Source organism: Neolamprologus brichardi, chromosome 9 (genome assembly GCF_056152115.1).
Source record: "Neolamprologus brichardi isolate AB-2024 chromosome 9, ASM5615211v1, whole genome shotgun sequence".
Taxonomy (NCBI): Eukaryota; Metazoa; Chordata; class Actinopteri; order Cichliformes; family Cichlidae; genus Neolamprologus; species Neolamprologus brichardi.
The window spans coordinates 29026330-29044381 of NC_142112.1; the positions used below are offsets into that span (position 1 = coordinate 29026330).

At 37.0% G+C, this 18052-nt stretch overlaps 1 protein-coding gene across 3 annotated transcripts in view; it reads left to right on the forward strand.

The window, feature by feature from the left end:
* The window catches only part of ralylb (RALY RNA binding protein like b), a 116985-nt gene that overhangs the window by 19891 nt on the left and 79042 nt on the right, over positions 1-18052 (forward strand). Inside the window, exon 1 of one of the 3 annotated variants that reach the window (XM_087846260.1) lies at positions 630-701. The exons of the other annotated variants lie outside the window; for them this stretch is intronic. The gene's annotated coding sequence lies outside the window, so the exon portion shown is untranslated. Of the gene's footprint in view, positions 1-629; positions 702-18052 lie in introns of those variants that run through there. 3 annotated transcript variants of the gene reach the window in all.

An 18052-nucleotide genomic window follows, 5' to 3' on the forward strand; every position in this document is an offset into this window, starting at 1 on the left:
ACAATACAACAGGTCTTCCAATGTGTAATGGATAATATTCTTCCTTTGCTTTTTTCACTCAAAGCAAAAGTGTAGCTCTTCTTTTAGACTTCATTTAAGGGGAGACTCGATAGAACTGTGATGAATGTCCAATTGTGTAGGTTTTTAGATCATTCATTTGTCATTTAGACAGTGTTGGGGAGTAACGGAATACATGTACCGCCGTTACGTATTTAAAATACAAAATATGAGTAACTGTATTCCGTTACAGTTACCGTTTAAAAAGGTGGTATTTAGGATACAGTTACTTTGTTGAAATAAATGGATTACACGGCGGTACTTCCGTGTTTCATATTGTCGCGAGTCAGGCCTGTTTGGGTTTTGTTTGACAGCTACGTTCTGTTGTTCCAGGTGGCAGCGTTACGGTTGCCATGGTTACAGGGTGCCGCTCTCTCTCTGCGTGTTTCCTGGGTGAGAGAGCGTCTGTTGTTGTGCTAAGCTAATAGGCAGAATGCTACCGGCATAGCTCTAAAGAATGTAGCCTCATAGGCAGTGTAGTCCGTGCTGCAGGGAGAATGGACTGCCATACCCGTTATGTGTCTGTGAGCGAGGGAGGAGAAAAAGGAAAAGTACGAGCTGTCATCGAGCAAAAACGGGAGCTGGAAGCATGTAAATATAATAATAACCACTGCAGCCAAGAAGAGTGCCTGAAGAGCCCAGCTGTAAGTAAGCTATTAAGACTCGACTGTACACTGTGTTCGTGTTTTCCTCCAAAAACAATAACTTCCATTGGAGCAGCCTTTCAACGCCTCTCTCTGTCTCTGGCAAAGTTGACCCAGACAACAAAGTAAAGCTAGTTTTCGGCTACGAGCTGACACGAACCGACTATTAGCCAGAGGTCCTTTTACTACGGTTTGGAGCCGCGGACCTTCAGTAACAGTAATAAATCACAGCAATAGTACATTCACGTAGTTGTAAACAGCATGATAATATATTAAGTAATCCAAAGTATTCAGAATACGTTACTCTCATTGAGTAACGTAACGGAATACGTTACAGAATACATTTTGGGGCATGTATTCTGTATTCTGTAATGGAATACATTTTAAAAGTAACCTTCCCAACACTGCATTTAGATGAATGTACTGCTTCAATTAGTGAATAAGAGCTGGAGATTGGATCTATTATCAGTGTTACACTTTTGTCTACTTCTTAGAGGTTTTTGAAGAAAAAAATAACTTGAGGAAAAATATATTAACTTTCTTGCTGAATGTTTGATAAGACCGATATATGTTTGTCATGTTTGTACCGTTTAACTCTGTAACAACCAGATGTTATAACTTACCATAAACCAAAGAAGGACTTAGTTAGACTTATGCGATGTGTCATTCTCACAAAAGGGACATAAATGCTGCCATTCTTTTGGTTACCTTTGGCACACAACTTTTCCTTGTTTCACCTTTATTGTTGAACGTTTTAAGAGCAAGACACTGTGCATTAACAGGGAGGAAGGAGGGTATCATGAGTCATTAGTATGAGAGGGAGACCCTGGTTCATGTACCATTTTGCAGTGTTGTGTTTTCCACTTTATACTTTGTTTTGACTCACAGTTTATGCTTAGATGCTGAAAGTACTTGTTTATTATTCGAAAAACACTATATTTAGGTGATTAAGTTTTGAATGAGTTGCACTGACTTCTGACTGTGCAGAAGTCTTGAGCTCCCCTCCACCATTTACTTATTTTTTGCTTCCAAGAAGCCAGACTGCCTTGCAATTTCAACTATGTTCTTTGCACACTGGCTGTTTTTTTCCTTGCACCTGACCATTTTCAGAGGAAGGCTTTTTTTTTGAGTCGCTTAACACTTACCTATGAATGATTCAAGCATAAAAAAATGTCAAAATCAATTCCATTCCATTTTAATTCTGTCCATTAAAAAAATGAGGAAATTGGACAGTTGGTGAAAAAAAAGAGGGAAGTGTCCAAAGCCTCATCGGAAATGATCTCAGTGTGGCTACAAAGCCATTTTTAAGGATGGGAGGATGTCTGGAGGAGGACAGGGAAGAAGCCATGTCTAAAACATAGAGGTGGCTCTGTCATGGTTTGGGGCTGCGTTTCAGCCAGTGGTGTTGGGAATCTTCTTGAAACTGATGGAATTATGAAAAGTAGGAAAGTACTATAAGTACCATGGAAAGCATCTGTCTGGCAACTGCTTCGGTTTTCAGCATGACTATAAATGTAGCAAAAACATTCCTGGATAGTTAAAAAACAACAACAACAACAACAACAACTACAACAAAACAGTGGAACACTATGAGTCATGTACTGGCCTCACCAGAGCCCTGTCCACCACATTATAGGAGCAGTGTGGAATCATCTTGACAGAGAATGGAACAAAAGACAGCCAAAGAAGAACTTGGATGTCCTTTAAGAAGCCTGGAGGACTATTGAACACTGAACACTACTTAAAGTACAGGAAAACTTGTTTACAAGGGTTCAGACTGTGTGGTCATACCAAATACTGACTTTCAAGCTCACTGAAAATGTATAGACTCAGTTTTTTTTCTTATACACTGTATTTCCATGTATGTTTTCACATTTTACTGTAGCTATTTACCGTTTTCCTAGCAAAAGACTTAGAATAGTGCATTCCCATAAAACCATTTTTTATTTTGCAAATAAAAAATAACAGGGAGTTATTTAACGACCCTTTGAATTCTAAACTATCATATTAGTACTCTAATTTGATATTTTGGAAAAGAAAAATGTGAAAAGTCATTGATGTGTGCCAGGATGATTACTTTCACTGTTTGACAAGACTTGTGAGAAGTATTTTTTTTAAAAAGTTACATATTCTCAGAGGGCTAATTATGAGCTAAAGGTGCTTGTTGCTATATTTTGTCATTACAGAGACAGCATAGCTCTGTGTAGTTATTATGTGACAGCATAGCTCCTTTTGCTGTGTCTATGCTATACTAGGTAAGCCCTATGTGGTTAATAGTGAATAAAAATATTCAGAGATGATAAGGTCTATTACAACACCTACGATATATTAGTTCCAGGGAGAAACCCTGACATATTACAGAGTTTTGTCTTGCTATGACAGGAATGCACTGAAGTGTAAAAAACAGTACTGCAAATGAGACAGTAAGGGGTAAAGGTTAAAAGAGGCAGCTTCGTCAAGATGAACTTTTTTGACCAGTTTTATTAAGATGAGGCAATAAAAATCAGCTTGAAAGCCCTTAAATGAAGAGCTTTGAAAGTTGAAGACTCAAGGAATACTTCAATTCAACATGGAGGGTCATTATAGTTTCTGAGTGGTGCGCTACAACCCAGAGGAGTGAAATATAGCCAAGAGCAGGTCTAACATCTGCCAGAGGGGTTACTGGGATTAGCCTTTCCTTCTAGATATCCACGACTGAACCTCTGTGGCTCCAAATATTAAATTAGATAGGTATTCTGACCTCTCTGCAAAATCTTTTTTTCTCAGCTTTTAAGCCAGTAAATTAGCAGAGTAGAACACATTTTAAAATAAAAAGTGTCAGTATATTTAATGATTTTTCTGGGGGTTTTTGGTCTAAATCAGACAGTATGGGCTGTGAAAGTATTGGTTTCCATTTATGTCTTGGCAAGCCTGGTAATGACCCTATAAAATTCATTTTGTTTATCTTAATCACCTCATTCTTATAAAATCTAATGATTTTACCTCGGCTCATTTCTTATTTGATGCCTGGTGCAACTACATTGTTTTATTATGTTTATTATTTTATTATTTATTATGTTTGTTTCTCTTGCACCCAGTTCTGGTTTGTCAAGTCAATGAAATTATCTGCTGTTTCTATCAGACCTGTTCGGTATTGACTTAAATTTTTAAATTACAGCATGCACTGCATTTAGCTTTAAACTACAGAAAAACGTATAGCTGCAGTTAAATAAAATGCAATGAAATGGCGACAGATAGATGGTGTCAGAGGCATTTGGTGACAAGCATATCAATGAGTGTAAATTATAGGGGCTATATATAATATACAGGCTTTTGCACATTTTTTTTCTTGCATATTAAATTGAGAGATTGTGTCAGCAATTAACTGATTCATGACAATAACTATGTCAATTAACAAACTGATGCTGGAGCATATTTCGAAGACCACATTTGATACAGGAAGTTGCTGTATGTCATTATTTATCGAATTATAAAAACTCTCATTAGGAAAGGAAAATGTAAAAATGTGAGTCTTTGGATCAGTATTGTCTCCCGGTGACAACACTATTCATGACAATTACAATAATGTAATTAGGAATTAAGACTTCAATATCTGACTGATTACTGATAGAAATATATTTGTAAAACTTTTCCCACTTAACATCTGTGTGCAACTGCCCAGTCCAATCTAAAATCCATCCTGCAAATGCACCACATAAAAACTCTCTTATAGAGCTTTTACATATGCAGTATCCAATGGCATGTCAATATAGACAAAATATGTGGTCCTTTTATGTTTACTGATGCATTTTTTTTACCTTTCGGATAACAACTTGCAATTTTAAAATCCACCTACGGTAGTATATTTCATTTCATTTCAAACTGTCTGCTTAGCCAGAAAAAAAAAGATCCAAAAGGTTTTGAAGCAGTGCTGAATCATGCTCTCTTATATGGTAAATCAACATTAAAAGCAACAGAAAATCTCCATGTAAACTCTCAAGATGGTTTTTCATGGCCTTGTTGTGCTTTCAAGTCTCGTCTGCCGCTTTGGATCGTTGCCAGTGTCATAGTAACGTGGCAGGATGTGTCATCGTCTCATCCAGGCAACACTTTTCAACAGAATATGTTAAGGGCTCCTTTTTTTCCGTGGGGCTGCTGGAGTGTGGCACAAACCATCAGGAGCCTGCTTATTTTTAGACAGTCCTCACGCTGATTGTATTGTGACTGATTTAATAAGTATCGAGAAATCTGAAGAAACTTTACTGGGTTAGAGACATCACTTTGGAAAGGTCAGCAGAAATTAGTGGAGTAGGAGGGAAACTTAACCTTTCCCTTGGGTTGACTGACAGAGAGACAGAAGTGGCTTGATTGCAGCCATTGTGTACTCTTGTGTTTGATGATAATTACATATCCTGTTGTTTGCTCGGATCCATAAATATTTCATGAGCTCCTGTCTTGGATTTCAAAAGACTAGAAGATTTCCACTATCCTATAGCAAAAAATGACTACAATAGTGATTCAAAAGGGTGTTACTAACTTATTATACAACACTAATGAATTCTCTCGGTGCTGATTTTTGTAGCTTTCTGTCCTGACACTTACCCATCTTTAAAAATTGTCTAAATGTTACTAAATTTTCATTACTGCACATACAGTTGATATTATGTCAAGTTCAGTGTTACTTCACAGTGTGTGTGAGATCATGCATTGCATATTTCTCACAAAAAGCTAAAGTTGAAGTGATATCTTTGCATAAAGGTTTAAAGACAGTACAAAGCTAATGAAGCATGGTTAGTTAATCATGTTGGTTTTTCAGTACAAAACAAAGATGTTTGATTAGAAATGATGAGTTGTATCAACAGAACCACATGCTGTATTTATTGCTATTATCAACAGCATGGTGCACTTACTTCCTGGAACACGCTTCGTTGCTTGGCAAGACTTAAGGAAAATCAAAGACAACCTTTATAGCACCAAATTCTCTGCAAGACCCCAACCTGTCAGTTTTATACTTTGGTCTGAATACAGATTAGATAAATGAGCTCATTATAAGCTTTAGAGTTGCTAGCAGATTTGGACAAAGGCATCCTTGCTGTTTTCTCTTGTTTGTAATCTTTTAGTAAAAATTAATTAGCAAAAAAAAAAGAAGAAGAAGAAAAAATATGAAAGCAACTTTAGCTTAATACACAAAAATGTATTTGTCCCAATCTTGTTTATTACATAAAGCTATTGTCTATGCATAGTTACATTTTAGGACCTTGAATGTTCTTATCTATATGGGATATTATGATGTCATCATGTTTCCCAGCGGCCACCTACCAATGGTGCCGCAATAACCTTGTATTTAGACAACCGTACCAACTTATAAAGGCGTAGTATAATTTAATATATATGTAATATATTCATTTGTGATACAGATTTTTTGATATTTCCAGATTGTGATATTTACTATGAATATGAATATTTATTGAATATTTATTTACATAATTTCACACATTAACTTACAAAGTCAGGTTTACCGTATTCAGAGAATTCAGGAAAACTTTAATATAAAAGCAATGGGATGTTGCGTCATGTGAATGAGTCCACCCTAAAGAAATCACCTTTTTTCCAGGATGCCATTATATCCATTTTGTTTAGGTGCATGTTACTGGCATGTGTACATAAACTATAACAGCCATAATTAAAGTTACATTCAGAAATCCTCTTTTACTCTAAGGGTGCACATTCAAACAAACTCTTGCATTTTTTTTTCTTATACACTTAACCGGGGTGGTAAGTGTCTGAATGATGAGTGTAGCAGTATATTTATTTTGTACAACAGATGGCTCACATATTCCCTTAATCATACATAGAACTAAATACATTTTCCTGCACAACCGCACAATGAGTCCCTTATTTATCTTTATTCATATAAACATTTACAACGCCTATATTTTCTGTTTTTTCACTCTTGGTAATGTGATTAAGTATATCTTTTTGCCAACAAAGCAACAAGCAGAGCAAACAATACTACAGAATGAGCATGTACTTGTATATTAAACAAGTAGCATGAGTGTATAATAATGCAAATAAACCTATGGGGTTTTAAAGATATACACTTAATTATATAAGTGCTATCAGTCGAAATGTCCACATGTAATTTCATAGTCATCAAGTGTTATATAATCTGATCATATGACATTATCATGTCATTCAACTGCATGCGTTTCCTCTGAACACAGGACAGATGTGGTACTTACAGAAACACAAAGCTGCGTACCAGCAGCAGTTTCTGTCAGCTTCGTGTTATTTTGAGAGAATTCTTTACGCCAGCAAATAGAGATCTGTGTCTGCCATACACTGCATGGTAAACATGACCCAGCAGCACAAACCAGCACACTTCAGCACTCATATTGATCACCAGCATAAGTGTAAAGATTGCGGCATCTGGAGACACAGTTGGGTGTTGATGAATATATCCCCTTTGGACACAAGCAAGTAAATTCAGCCGAATTTCAAGAATCTCTTTTGTGATTCCCTACACAGAACAAATGAAGTGTTTCAAAACATCCCCGTGAAGAAAAGGTTTCATTTTAATCCATTTTATATAAATAACCCACTTTGGCATTTTGTTTGACACAAAAAACAATTACGTCATTAACTATGTGTTTGATTTAAGTGTGATAGTCCAAAACATCTGTTTCACAGTGAGACTCCTGCAGACGTGTGTAAAGTCATGGTAAAAAAGAAAGTACACCTCTTTCAAATTCTAATGTTTTATGTAAGAGAACATAACAAAAAATAATCTATTCCCCTGCAGGACTTCAAATTAGGTAAATACAACCTCAGATGAATGACCAAATATCATATAATTTATTGTGTCGCTATTTATTTAATAAAAATTAAGCCAAAATATAAAAGCAGTATGTGAAACACCCTCCCTGCTTCTACAGGAGTTAGCAGCAAGGCGCTGATAATCAAAATGCACTGACTCATCATCAGCAAGTGTGAGCACCACTACAAAAGCTGTTGTTTGGGGAGTTTGTTAGTCTGGGGCATTGAGCGTGTGTTTTAATACAATGCAAAAGAGGAAAGACGTGCAGTTATCTTAGAGAAAGAGCTATTGCTATAATGCAGTTTGGCCATGATGTTACTTTTTTAGTTAGGGAGATTTTTTTGTTGTTGAGTGCAATGTTAAAATAAGTCATTTAAAAGGAAAAAAAATATTTATCAAGGCAATATGAGCAGAGAGTACAAATAGTTGAGGGGTTGGCTGTGTTAGTTCAGTTCAGTAGTTTGTAAAGAAAACAATGTTCACTAGCAGTCAAAAACTAATGTGTATACTTATGTCTGCATTTTTATTTTGTTGAATATGAGCAAAATTATAGAAGTGCTGCCATGTGTTTGACCAAAGGCTTCAGTTAGCATGTCTGATGTAAAGTGAGAAAAACAAATGTGTTTACATTTGCAGTTTTGTCTCCTTATACAGTACTTGAAATTAAAAAAAACAAAAAACACATTTTTGCTAATATTTGTGGGTGTTTTCTTGTTTATTTGTTTGGTTTTTTGTACTATTTAAACACTAAAGTGGCCCACCAACGAGACAGCGGTGCTAGCAGTGGTCCACAGCTCATTTAAGTTTGAGACCCCTGAGTCATATGTTAACGTTTATAACAGTACACTGAAGACTGAACAGGCAGAGCCCTCTTCTCCTTTAGAAGAACATGGCAGTTTGACTTAGCTTTATAAAGCTGGATGTGAACAAACCACATTACTGGAACCACGTCCTTTGGAGAGGTTACAGCAAAGTGGAAATGTTTGGCCGTAATGCACAGCACAACATTTGGAGAAAACTAAACACAGCATATTACCACAAACATGTTATACCAATGAAAAAAACCCCAACAAAATTCATCCAAGTTCTTTTATGTTATCACTGCTGATAAGTGGCTCCAATAGTTATCAAATATATGCATTATTTCAGACATTGCAACAGAGTTTAATATGGCATGTGTTGTTGTTCATCTGGGGTTGTATTTACTTAATTTTAAGACTTGATAAGAACATTTTTAGTATGTTGTAATATATAAAACCTTAGATTTGACAGAGGGTGCACTGCCATGACTTCACCTTGACTACTCTATACATATTGTCAGTGACTATCTTTTTTAAAATTCATATAGAATGAGTATTGGCATACATGGCTATACCATTTAAAAAATCCGGTTACTGTAAGAATTTACCTTGTATTGATCTTACATTACATAAGTGTTAAAGGCAACATTATGCTGGAGTAACACACTTTTCTGAATCCATAAAAATCTTTTTAGTGAAATGAATAGCCATTATGCTTATTTGCCCACTTTCATTTACAATACAAAGACGCTGACATGAATACCATTTTACATCTGAACAAAGAGAGTCTTGATACTGAGGTGTTAACACATTTGCGTGTTTTAACTTCTGGTCCTTTTTTATGCAAACCTTCCATTACAAGAGGCCTTTATCGGCCTTTATAGCTAAAATGAAAAACAAAAGCACATAAAAGTTTAAAATATCTGGGCTACAAACAAGGTCAACAGGGGAAAAAAAACATATCCAAAATACAACTGGATAACACATCTGAAGCCACCCTTCCTTTATTTCTTTCCCCTAATTGGCTGGTGTGTTTTGAAACATATAAAGCTAAGTAAGGGGATTTGAAGAGTTCTCGAACCAAGCAACAAGGTATAACAATAAAGGCTGCATAATTTATCACCAGCTAGGCAGCGCTGCTTTTGTACTTAATATTGTGCAAGCAATTCATCCCAGAGAGAAGTTAAATCTATTAGAACGGGACTCTGTGGAACCATTGGAAGAGTAAAAAAAAAAAAAAGCACATTACAATGAAAACAATTTAGAAAAATGCTTAAGAGTCCATACTGTATGTCAAGCCTGAGGGTGAATGGGAGCTGCAACTGTAGTCTGCTGCTTACAAATCTGTTACAACTCTCACAACTGCCATAAAATCAATACCCTGGCATTTGGCCAACACGTATGCTGCCCTAGTTTGAGGGAATAGGGTAAGACTTGGAAATGGGACCCCACATGCAGAAAATGAGCAAGTGTCCTTCCCTGCATCTTGAACAAGCAGGAGTTGTGGCCTCTTTAGGGAACTTCCCACCTGACGTGAGATTATTTTTAACATTTATTTTGCTTGTCTATCCTCCATGCACGGACTAGTTTCCCATCTGATATGATGGCACAGCAAATCTTTAAACTTCAAATGATTTTTATAAAAGGAAGCCAAGTCCAACACACCGTCAAGGTTTCTGATGAAATCTAACACTTGCTTACCTTTTCTAATATGCTCACTGCCCTGTTTTGAGAGACCAGGCAATGACCTGGAAAGAGGCATCTCTTCTAGAGAGTGAGCAGGTCTCGTTCACCCCTTCTTAAGTTGGAAATATGACCTCTTTACAACTTCAACCTCTTTAGAGATTTTCCCACATGACAACAAACTAAGCCATTTAGATGGAACTGTCCTACATAAGGACGTCCAGGGGATTGTTTCTATTTGTTTTACATCCTTTTTTCATCCATTCTACCTTAGCCAAACCTGTGGACCTGTCAACATGAAAAAGTCGGTGTTTGATTGAGTAGCTTGCCTACAAATAAGCCTAAAAAACTCTGTTTTTCATTTTACTGCAACCATTTATATTTGTTAGGTAATTTGAGTAGTGGTAGTTTTGGTGTACAGTGGTGTGCAGTTTACACACTGGGCACATTTGTTACACATGCAAAAAATTTTTGTCTTGTATATTAATTCACAACAAGCACAGAATAAATACTGCAAATGAAGAAGCAAAACAGAAGCTCGAATAAAGGATGTGACGAATGTGATGTTTAATATTAGTAATAAAAAAGCTGTGCGGTTGTCTGGTGGTAAGAAGGGCTTAGAACAGATAATAAATAAAGTAAAGCTGCAGGAGGAGGGTTGTTTTCAAGTTCTTGTGATTTTATGTGTGTGTTTGTGCCTACTACTGTTACTACTGGAGCTTTAAGCTATTAATTATGACTGTATTAAGCCAGCAGAAAGCTGCAGTGTGACCCAAGTGTCATCAGGTAAATTCTGTTTACCAGTGACTATTCATAACTGTGTAGTAATTGCTAATTTAGCAGCATAGTTTTTTTACTGCACTGTGAGAAAACGTGCCAGCAACTGAAATAAAAGCAGGCAAACGAAACCAATCATAGAAGAAGGGAAACATTTTTGTTATGTTTGTAATCTTATTAAAATAAAAGTGACATTTAAGTATTTTTCATCATATTCTCTTTCATTGCTTGTCTATTACACCTGAATGCTCTTTCATCAATGTGCTTCTGGGTGAGTCATTAGTAGAAGGAGAAAGTTATTACATGCCTTCTGTATATAAATGTCGCCTTTGTTATTATAATGCTCATAACCAAGATTTACCATTGCCAAGTGTGTTGAGGGGAAAAAACACTTACAGTTATTGCTTCATAACCCAAATTATTATTATCAGTGAAGACTGCTGACAACCAGGCAGGATAGCAGAATTGGTGCTCACACTTTGTTTTGGACGACAGTCGACATCTTTTAGGTGGTAATCTGAACTGACAGTGGTGTCAAAAGCAGCATAGCCATATTTACAACAATGCACAGCTGTTTTTATAACTTCAACAATATTGTTTTTGTATTTCCAAACTTCAATCATTCTAAATCATTCTTTTTTCTTGTTGGATTGCAGACAAAGTACCAGTTTGTGAGGAAGGTTAGAACCAAAATTAATTTTCACAATATACCAAATTTAGATAAAGCAAAGTACCTTTTTTTATTCATTCCCTAAGAGTCATTAGACATAATTACAATTATTACATTTTGTTACAGGAAAGTTGCTGTTGTGAGTGGTAGACTTGAAAACGTGACATGTAACTAACTTGGCAGACAGAGAATAAAACATATCTCAGGCCAGTTGTATTTTAAAATTAAGGGGTGCATAAATAATCAGCGGCGATTTTATATATCTTACTTGTAAAACCAAGAAAAGCAGTTCTAATATTTGCTTTCATAATATCACACGCATTCATCTCACTTCAAAGTAGCTTTTCTCTTCTTTGTGATTCAATAATTTTCTCACCAAAAATTAACTGAAGAACTCTCTGTAAGCCACGTGCCCAGGAGAGAACAGCAGATAGACACAACTAGTGGTTATCCAGCGAGCACAAGGGCATTTAGCAGCAAAAAGGACAGAAATGTCACTCAGCACTTGGACGAGGATAAAACAGGGATAAAAGGCTGCAAACATGTCTCCTAATGCATACAAATGGTGGACTATTTCTGATGAGATTTTTAGCCTTGCTAATAGGTTCAAAAAAGAAATTCCATCTTTGGCTAAAAATATGTTCAAGTACACTTTTAAACAGTGTTTCATCCTCATTCAATGAGCTTGCTAAAATGATTCCTTCCTTAAAAAATTGCAATGCAGATTTTTAACTTCTATTTATTGAATTTCACATTTAAATTCTTTATACATAGCACCCATTGAGTGTAAATACTGATTTTATTTTTTGATGTCACTGATTTGGGAATCTATCGACTATCGTTTGATGATTCATGCTATGTCTCAAATCTTGGCCGGACTTTTTTACAGTTGTATTTCCTGACCCATTGGTGAATAGTTCTGCTAGCATGAAAGTGGTTGCAAAGATGTTGGGGGTTAGCAAGTTGCCACAGTCACCAGTAGTTGGTGTGGAAGATGCTAACTTGTCTGCAAACACTTCCACACTACTTTCCAAGTGAAATGGAAATTGAAGTTCAACGCAAACCAGAAACAGAAACTGTTCACATTGAAAGTAAAAGTTTGCCAGGAAGTCACTCAGCTTGTGACTGAGGTCTAAGTGAGTTCACAATGACAAGTATGGCCACATGCATTGCACTACATGCCCCAGTGTGGCGTGGCTTACTTTTTACCCACAGTGATAACAACTTTGGCATTTTAATGGCAATGATAGAAACTACCATACAACTTATAGCTAGCGTAAGGGAGGTACAATAACAGTTGTCGTGATAACTCAAATTAACGCTACCAAGTTAAGATCAGCTGATTTGTTTTTCCATTAGCCACTAACATTATGTGTTGTGACTAATACATGTGGCTAATAAATGTTGCAACAAACATGATCAAACGATGCAGCAACTTCTCATTTTTGCTTTCAGACAAAAACTACCATGGAATACAAACTTTATATACTGTATTTATATAGTACAACTTCACAACAAGCATTGTAGGGACACCTACTCAACTGCACATTAATGCAAATATTTAATCAGCCATGCAAACATGGTCAAGAGGACCTGCTGAAGTTCAAATTTAGCATCAGAATGGGGAAGAGAAATTATTTTAGTGAATTGGAATATGACATGAATGTTGGTACCAAAAAAGCTGGTCTGTGGATTTCTGAAACTACTGATGGGATTTACCAATAAATGATCTAAAAGCAGAGAAAATATCCAGTGAGTGGCAGTTCTCTAAATAAAAATTCCCTGCTGATGTCAAAGGTAAGAGGAAAATGGCTGCTTTAAGCAGCGGTAACTACAGCAGAAAAAAATGCTAGATGCCGCTCCTGTCAACAAAGAATAGGTAACTGAAGGCTAGAATTCCAAAGGGCAAGTTTGATGCACACAACATGAAAGCGTGTATCCATCTTGCTTCATATCAATGTTTGAAGTTGGCTGTCTTGGTGAGCATCATTTAAAATCCACAGACTACCTGAAGTTTTTTGCTGATCATGCCTTTTCCCCTGATTTCTTGAACATGTCAATGAGGTCACTCAAAAGACCTCTATAACCACCAGATCTCAATGCAATAGAGCACTTCTGGGATGTGTGGAATTGCACATTCACATCATAAATGTCTGTATGATGCTGTCATGTTAATATGGATCAAAATCTCAGAGCAATGTTTTTTAGCACCTTTTTTGAATCTACCTTGCTTCTGAAGGCAAACAGGGTTCAACCAGTGAGTATATATCACTGTATAAGTTTTAAACCCTGCAATATTCAAGAAACAATTTAGTCTATGATTGCAAGTTTGCATTCTAGGAATCACTTCATACAATAAAAACACTTCTCAAACATAACTGGTTAAAACTACTTGGATTATAACTACACAAACCTAAACCAGCTTTTGTTGCCTACACATTCTGCATGTTTATATGCAGATATCTTTACATAGAGATTATACAGACACTAAAGATTCCAAGATTTTATCTTATTGGTAAAGAAGTGCTACTGAGTTTATTCTTTTTTCCCCTTACATTAAGTTCATTACAGATATGGAGTTTACTGAGCTGCACTCACATGTGTTCAGTCCTTAATAAAGCTTTCCAGACAAATCAGTTGAAGAGTTAGACCACCATTCAGCCTGGGCTGAATGATAAATCTCATATGGTCAACAGATTATTTAGAGATTATTAAAAATTCTTGCCAGCAGGCAAGTTTTCTAACGGTGACTTTTATGGAAACCAACTGTATCTAAGCTAAAGCACTGTTTGCCACATGCTACATTTTATGAAGCACACCAGTCAGTCGGTGGTGCAGTCAGAAAGAGAGGCAGAGAATGAAGGAGGAGTGCAGTGCAGTAGGTATCAGGGATTTAACTGGAGAAGGAGCAAAGGTGATTGAGAGAAAAACATCAGGTCTGTCAATGCTGTACTTTGCGCTCCTCTGAGAAATGTGAGGCAGTAAACACTAAGCCGCCTGCAGCTCTGTCATACATGTTATTAGGTTAGCTAAGGAAACCCAGGCCTAATCCCCTTCAGCTCTGCAAGGCAAAGTAGGGAATTATCGCACGGTGATTATCACATGATAGTGTTTATAGTTTTTCTAAAGTATATCGAGAACTTTTCAACCAGGGAAATAATAACAGCGTGTGATAAGTAGGAGTTTGATTTTTAGGGTGATTCACTTTATCCTGATTACAGGATTGTAAAAAACACTTCAGGTGGCAAAAAATGAAAGCACATTGGGAAACCTATTATTGTGTAATACTTGTTATTACTCTCCCACCACCACAAATTAACAGGATTCACTCTTCCATGAAAAAGCTGTTTATCTATGTGGTTTAAGCGCTCCGGGCTTGGTGTTGCGAGGCAAAAAAGGACCCCATCTGTCATCCATTTCCCCTCAATTCTTTGATCATTTTGTGACCTCTTCCGCCCTTTTGTAGCACAGCATTTTATTCGTATGACGATTCATCTGGCACTCTATCGGCAGTAATAATGCAATGTGACAGACATTGTTTAGGGCGTACGAGTTGTCTCTCACGGCAACAAACAAGTGACGAAAGGGATGACGTGATAAAGCATGAGAAGATGACAGAGAGCACAATATCAAAGGTTTAGCAGTTTAATTCACCTTAACTTATGCAAGCGTTTTCTAAGTATAAAGTGTCATATTTTCTTAGCATGGGTAAGATTCCATGCATCAACATTTTTCTCAGTGTGCACTGATTTCTGCTTTTATTTTTTAATCCACTAATATATTTTTTTTTTGCAGAAGTCATGTAAGTAACCTTTGCTCTGTCTGAATATGGCGATGGATTCCATTTTGACAGTGGGAAATATTTGTCCCATGGGCCGATGACAGTTGTCAGTAGCTGAAAAACAGCCCCAGTGGTGTTTCCATTTAAAGGTGGCCCATCTCCCTCAAAGCAACGTTCCCCTCATAAGAACTTATGCCATTTCAGCGTCTCAGTTCATGTATTGCTGCTAAGAGGATGTGAGCGTTCATCCACAGCTAGAATGTCATTATGTGGCCAGGCTTTTGCACAGTGCTTTAAGGCTTACATGTCATCCAGTGTGCTGCTAAAAGGATCTGAAGTCTTTCAGTCACTACAAGTGCTTCAAAGGCTGTTTTACATGTAATTATTTCTAACGGGAGTGATACTTTGCTTAGATATAAATAAATCCTTAGACGGGAGTTTTTAAACCTTTTAGTAACATCTGAACCTTTATTGTGACAGCAGTCACTCTGAGCGAGTATAGGTGTCATTTTACCCCATGCATGACTGATGTCTTACTTTGAAAAGAAACTCTTCAAATGCATATGGCATTGCTGCTTTTTGAAGCGAGCTACTAAGATGGTAGTTTTTTTTTATGTCTATTTTTGTGTATTGTTTATTTTGTCTGATGCAAGTGAAGTTTCTCACGCTCGTCGGCGTTGTGCATAAAGGCGTATGGTGCATTTTATTTCATTAATGCAAGAGGAGAAGAAGTGTTGAGGGCAGCAGCCAGACTCCATAAGCCTCCTCTGCTACACGAAAGACAGAATATGCTGTCAAACTGTCAAAACTTATACTTCGAGGCCTGTGATCGCCTTGCTGTGTGAGGCTCTCCGTTGCTTTTATGTCTGCGGCGTTTGCGTACAAATGTGTGACTGACTTTATGCACGTGAGTCTGTGTATGCCCATGTCCTCGTGTTTGGGTACTATTTGGGGGTACACACATTTGAGAAAGCATGCATGATTGTGTGTGCATATTCAATATGTCTCCCTCTCTTTGAAAGCCCTTACACTCTGATCCATTTTGCTGAAGTGTGTGGCTCTTACACTGCGCATCAGTAGACGTGATAAATGGAAATATGCCGGAGCAAGACGAGAAAAGAAACTGCTACACCTCATGAAGCATGATGACGGCTTCATTGCCCGGGGAGGCCCTTAAGGGTTCCCTTGGGCTCCAAGTAACAAATGTTTTAAAAATCTGCATCTGTGGCTTCAGTCACTGGCTGGGGTAATTGAGCTGTCTGTTTCGGAGTAGAAAGAATTAAAAGCAAATTACTACCTGCTGAAACTGTGTTTGCATTGCCCATTTGTAAGAGACATTAATCTCTAAGTAAGGTATCACTGCCTTTATCTTATTGTCTTTGCAGTTCTTCTTTATTCTCAATTGTTTAGATAGCCAGTGAACTCTTAAAGACTATAGCTGTCAGCAAACACTGAGAGGGTTTTAATTGTGCTTTACTGTTATGGTACAAATGCAGTACAGGCTTGTGGGGGTGTGATGAAGTGTCTAATTACAGATGGAGAGGGTGGGAGCCAATTTCAGTGGCGACACCACATGCAGCCAGCCAATTAAATATAGATGTTGAAGATTCAGTTTTCCCAATACATATCATTTGCTTTCTGTTTTTGTTTATGTTTGCTTGTTTTTGCTTTTGTCTGTGTTTACATGAGTGTTCTCTTTTCTATTTTCTTCTGCCATACACTCCTTTGCATTGCATTTAAATTCATTACAGGCATTAGTGAGTCTATGAAATGCATCATGTCAGTTGTAGTAGAAATGTGGCTTTTTGGGGACTCCTGGATTATCTAGGTTCAGATTTAAATTCAGTATCTACTAAGGGGGTGGGGGGTGGGGGGGGGGGGGGTCATTCACAAGAGGCCTCTCACTAAATGAGGCCACTTTGATGTGCATATTTTAGAATGACTTTGCAAATCATCTTTGCAAAAATGCACAACGGTCCACATTTCTCAGGGCAGTGTTCCTAGATTTTGCTTGGTTTATAGAAACCTGATGGTGAATATACAAACATGTGATTTTCTAAACTCATTGTGAATATGTCCTCTGTTTCTGTGTGACGATCTTTGCATAACTTTGTTTGAAAGGATGATTGATGATAACTGCAATAAAGCATTGTATAGGAAAACAGCGTTAATGTTGCAGAGTGCATATTGCTCTGATGGAGAGCAATTTCATCAGAACTCACTGCACAGTGAGCTTCAATTTCCATGTATGAAACCCAAGTGGCAACCTCCAAGCCTTAAGTGGCCACTTCAGACGTTCTCCAAAAACAAGTCAGTCCCAGCAGACTCCCGTGTTAAAATGACTAAATTTACCAGAGAAAAAATGTGTGTGTTCACAGCCGGCTACAAAACTAGCTAATTTACCCCTTCAGAAAACCTGCACAGGAGCTGGTTTTTTATATAACTCGTCTTTTTTAACTTTGGCAGCATTGCAACTTGTTGTGTAACTTGTGTGAGCTTTTGAAGCATTTCTTTTATAGAATTATTTGATAAAAAATCTGGTGTGCTATGTGGTACAGACATCTTTAGAAGTCTAAACTCATCCTCAATAGTCTTTCTGATATTCATGTTCAAACATGGCCTCCAATTTTAAAGTGAAAAAAGCATGCTGAAAGTGGGTCGATGGTTCATCTTCCAATATATATCTTGGAAAGTGTTTGATATATATGAGGGTAAAATTTCACAGCAGTCATTATATATTTCCAAATTTTGGACCATGACATTTTTAAGGAAATCAAAGATGACTGAGCAGAAGGCCCACGCTGATTTGATATTAAATGACCCAAATGTTAACACTCCCACTTC